This window comes from Tupaia chinensis, unplaced genomic scaffold, assembly GCF_000334495.1.
Source record: "Tupaia chinensis unplaced genomic scaffold, TupChi_1.0 Scaffold000225_1, whole genome shotgun sequence".
NCBI lineage: Eukaryota > Metazoa > Chordata > Mammalia > Scandentia > Tupaiidae > Tupaia > Tupaia belangeri.
The window spans coordinates 550824-556065 of NW_006159700.1; the positions used below are offsets into that span (position 1 = coordinate 550824).

The 5242-nt window shown below is 39.5% G+C and overlaps 1 pseudogene; it reads left to right on the forward strand.

The window, feature by feature from the left end:
• The first annotated feature begins 145 nt into the window (after positions 1–145).
• Positions 146–1350, forward strand: LOC102497097 (40S ribosomal protein S3a-like; annotated as a pseudogene).
• Positions 1351–5242: the final 3892 nt, after the last annotated feature.

Here is a 5242-nt window from a genome sequence, read left to right on the forward strand (position 1 = left end):
AAACTGTGACAAGTTGCTAATTAAAGTCTTAAGCCTTTCACAGTATTTGACAACTATCTGATTACAGATGTATATCTTTGGCTTTAAACGCAGGTTTTTTTTTTAATTTTTTTTTATTTTTGCTTTTGGTTCTCTGAGTAGCACCATGGCAATTAGCAAGAATAAGCACCTTACAAAAGATGGGAAAAAGGGAGCCAAGAAGAAAGTGGTTGATCTATTTTCTAAAAGAGACTGGTATGATGTGAAAGTACCTGCTATGTTTAGCATAAGAAATATCAGGAAGGGACCAGCAGATGGTGTAATGGTTATGTCGCTGGACTCCCATAGTTGAATGTGGTTTGCAAATGTGGACTCCCATAGTCTCAGACCCAGTGGCTTAAAATTCATGCCACACAGGGAACCAGCAGTTAGCGTAATGGCTATGTCGCTGGACTCCCACGTAGTCGACCACGGTTCGCGTCCCAGACCCGGTGGCTTAAAACTCACACCGGGCGCGTGTGCGTGCATGCCCAAGATCCCGAGAGGAGAATGGAGGAGAAGGGACTGTGGCGGGACCATCCCCCCTGGGGGGGTGATTTCTCGCTTTCTGTCTCTCTGTCTCTCTCTGTCTGGTGAGCACACGTGCCCTATAGCAAAGACCTCTCCCCAAAAAAAAAAAATTCATGCTACACACATGTGTATTGTGCCCAAGATCCCAAAGAGAGAATGGAGGAGAAAGGAGAAGGGATTATAGCGTGGTCATCCCTCTGGGAGGTGATTTCTCGATTATTACCTCTCCAGCAAGTGCATTCTCTCTATAGCAAAAATCTGTTTCTCAAAAAAAAAAAATAAATAAATAAAAGAAAAAAAAAAAACAAAAGGGAAAACACTCATCACCAGGATTCAAGGAATGAAAATTGCATCTTATGGCCTTAAGAACTATGTGTTTGAAGTGAGCTTTGCACATCTGCAGAATGATGACATTGCATTTAGGAAATTTAAGCTAATTACTGAAGATATTCTGGGCCAAAACTGCCTGAATAACTTCCATGGCATGGATTTACCTGGGACAAAATGTGTTCCATGGTCAAAAAATGGCAGTGACTGAAACTCACATTGACATCAAGACTACCAAAGGCTATTTGCTTCTTCTCTTCTGTGTTGGGTTTACTAAGAAAGTGCAACAATCAGATATGGAAGACTTCTTATGCTTAGCATCAGCGGGTCCACCAAATCTGGAAGAAGATGATGGAAATAATGACCCGGGAGGTACAGACAAATGACTTGAAAGAAGTAGTCAATAAATTGATTCCATACAGCACTGAAAAAGACATAAAAAAAGACTTGCCACTCTGTCTATCCTCTGCATGATGTCTTTGTCAGAAAAGTCAAAATGCTGAAGAAGCCCAAGTTTGCATTGGGAAAACTCATAGAACTTCATGGTGAAGGTAGTAGCTCTGGAAAAGCTACTGGGAATGAGACAGGTGCTAGAGTTGAAAGAGCTGATGGATATGAATGACCCATCCAAGAATCTGTTTAAATTTAAGGCTTGTAATAGGGACAAATAAAAAGTCCTATTTGTGACCAAAAAAAATAAAGTTTTTCCTATTAAAATGAACATACATATGGGAGTAGTAATAATTTAGATTTATCAATTTATTACATAAAATAATTAGTAAGATTCATTGTTGTGAACAAATTTAGCTAGAAGAGAATTAATGAGAATATTAAATTTATCCTTACCAATTGAGTACAACAGATAATGGTACACACACAATAGAAAAGTGGAGTGTTTGTGTTTGTTTGTTTTTTTGTTTTTGCTATAGGGCGCGTGTGCTCGCCAGAAAGACAGAGAGAGACAGAGAGACAGAAAGCGAGCAATCACTCCCTGGGAGGATGACTATGCTGCAATCCCTTCTCCTCCATTCTCCTCTCAGGATCTTGGGCACACACGCACACGTGCCTGGAGTGAGTTTAAGCCACGGGGACCAGGACTCAAACCACAGTCAACTGCATGGGAGTCCAACAACATAGCCATTATGCTAACTGCTAATCCCAGGAAAGTGGAGTGTTTTGAAAGGGGACTGGGATGAAGCAGCCCGACAGTGAACAGAGCCAGGTAATTTATTGTCACATGATAAAACCACTGTAGCAAGAATGTTCAGGTTACCCGAAACCTATGGCAGAAGTGCTTGGCTCTTTGCCAAGTTTCCCACACCTAGAGATCCCAAAAGAGTATCTCCAATAGTGCAACAGCACAGTGCTCGGTCCACAGTGTTTAATGACACTAATTGTCAAAAGTGGGAATTTCCAGCAATATAGCACAGAAGATGGGAAGATTAGTTTCTTACATTTTTTGACAATATATTTTGGAACTGGCCACAGTTCAGAGATTTTTTTTTTTTAAAGGAGAAAATAGTGTTTTTGAGTAAAAGATTTTACTCAATGAGGTATACAAGGAAAAGTAATAAGATCCACTTGCAAGCAAATCTAGCTCCATTTCTGTTTTAAGAGATCAATCAAATGGTTTCTGCAGGACATAGCCTTTTCTTAGCTACACAGGCCACATCCACAAAGATATCCAGCTTGGCATTAGCCAAGATTGCTCTTGTGGGGGCAGACAGTGGTGCAGCAGTAAAATGCAAAGCTCTGCAAGGCAGACCTACATGAGAAGTTGCCAGTTCAAGTCTGGAGACCACCCAGAGTGCAGTGGGCACACATAGACCCATGACCAGGCTGGTTGAGGCTGTGGATGAATCTTAGTGTCAAGACTGTCAGCAGACAGTCTGGCTGTGTCTTCTGGCTTCTGGCTCTGTCTACCTAATACATGGAATAAACAATGTTTTAAAAAATGCCCTTGTGGGGGGACCAGCAGGTAACCTAATGGCTATGTTGCTGGAGTCCCATATAGTTGACCGCGGGTTCAGTCCCAGACTCGGTGGGTTAAACTCACACTGGGCACGTGTGCATGCATGCCCAAGATCCTGAGAGGAGAATGGAGGAAAAGGAATTGCAGCATGGCCATCCCCCCTGGGGGGTGATTTCTCACTTTCTGTCTCTCTCTTGTCTTTCTGGTGAGTGCATGTGCCCTATAGCAAAAAACTCTGCAAAAATAAATAAATAGAAATAAAAAAGAAAGTAAAAAAAATGCCCTTGTGGGGTCAGCAAGTGGTGTAGTGGTGAAGGTGCTGGACTCCCACATGGCTGACAGAGGTTTAAGTCCCAAACCTGGCAGCTTGCGTTCTCTCTCCCTCTTTCTCTCTTTGTCTCTCTCTGGTCAAATTAAAAATAAATTTAAAAATCAAAGAAATTAAAGAAATAATTATTTTAAATAATGTCATTACAGTTAGCCTTTCTAACCTATTGATATTTTTCAGTTAAACTGTTTAAGAGAGAAAAACAATTAATTAAATAGATTGAAATTTTTTTCTTGAAAATTCTCTAAAAGTAAGATGTAAATGATGAAAGAGTTAAAGAAATGGATTCAAATGTTTTTCAACATAATGAAGAATCATAATTGTAAAGTAGTAACAAATGGACAAAAGGGGAACAACACAGTTGAAGCCTACAAACTTCAGCTTTGGAAATTCCACAGTAATGCACCTTTACATATCTCCAAATTAGGAAAACATGTGGCTAGTACTTCTAAAACATTTCTGTACTTCAGAACAACTAATAACTAAAACCAAATTAATTCTGATGAAAATGACCTCTATTTGGCTAGGGAAATATAAGCTCGTGGGGTCAGAATCAATCAAGATGTGCTAAAAACCTGCTTGTACTTATTAATAGTTGGTATTGTTGTGACTGTAATGATTTATCTGTATTAATCTTGAATACAGCTATTTTTGATGTTGGATTTCCCTAACCCACACTGAAGTTAGTGAGCTCTGTTTTCTTTTCTCCACTGAAAGGAAAAGAAAGAAAGAAAGAAAGAAAGAAAGAAAGAAAGAAAGAAAGAAAGAAAGAAAGAAAGAAAGAAAGAAAGAAAGAAAGAAAGAAAGAAAGAAAGAAAGAGAAAGAGAGAGAGAGAGAGAGGGAGGGAGGGAGGGAGGGAAGGAAGGAAGGAAGGAAGGAAGGAAGGAAGGAAGGAAGGAAGGAAGGAAGGAAGGAAGGAAGACAAAGTTCCTAGATTCTTACATGGTGTGTGAATCCACTTAACACAATATAATGCCCAATTAATCTTAGCAACATGAGTGATGAATCATTTCTCCAGGTGTCTCTTCCAAAGAGAGTAAATTTAGTTCGAACAGTTGACTATTGTTTTAAATCAACTGCGAGCTTCCCCGGTTAACGGGGAAGCTAATAATTGAACTCAAATCCATATTCAGAAGTACTCTCTCCCTGGGTGCCAGCATAACAGCACACAGACTACCCTGGATACCAATTTTTTCAGGTAATACAAAGAACAATCATTGAATCTTATCATTTGTGTCTTTCTTTCTATCTTGATTTGATGGTGTCTCCTGCCATCTACTGATAGATAAAAATGATAAAAAAAAAAAGTTTTCTGAATCATTTGGCCAGTATAGCATAGATAATCAACTGCTATCTTTTGCAGGAGTGTAAAAAATCTCCTAAAAAAATCAGGATTTTCACATTGAGAAATGCAATCAGTTTGCTTCTACTAGAGAATCTTGAGTCGCATTCACAATGCTTTACATCTAAAAGCACTATGGTATAGGAAAACTACCATTAACTTGGGAGTCACAGTTTCTGGGTTCTTGTGTCATTTCACCCAAGGGCAAAGAATTTTGTTCTCCATTTAGGTTTCTCATTCTAAAATAAAAATGTTAGGTTTGGGGGGAACCTTTCTTCCCACCTGCCAGACGCTCTGAGTTTGACAGGTATTTTAGTTTTTGATAAATATAGTTCCAATGAATAGGTAATTCAGTTTTTCAATGTCTCAAGTAAAAAATCCAGAGAGCCATGCCTAAGACACTGTCCCTCAACTTCCTCTACAGAAGGCTCCGCCCATTTTGTCTGCTACATCCGTACACTGCACTTGCAGCCTGTCTCAGAGTAGAGCCTATTTAGGAGCCGTCTGCTTTCCTCATGGTGACAGTTGTCTTCACTGGGTAAGGCTCCTCACATTCACACAGAAAGTCAGCATGGGAATAGCACTGAATTTAAATGACATTGCCAGCTATTTTGCAGCTGACCTTAACTCCCAATTGAGCAATAGATATATTTGATTCTTTTTCTAACCTTTGAAGAACAGTCAGTCCAATAACTCCTTACTGATCTGGAGCTCATTTATCTG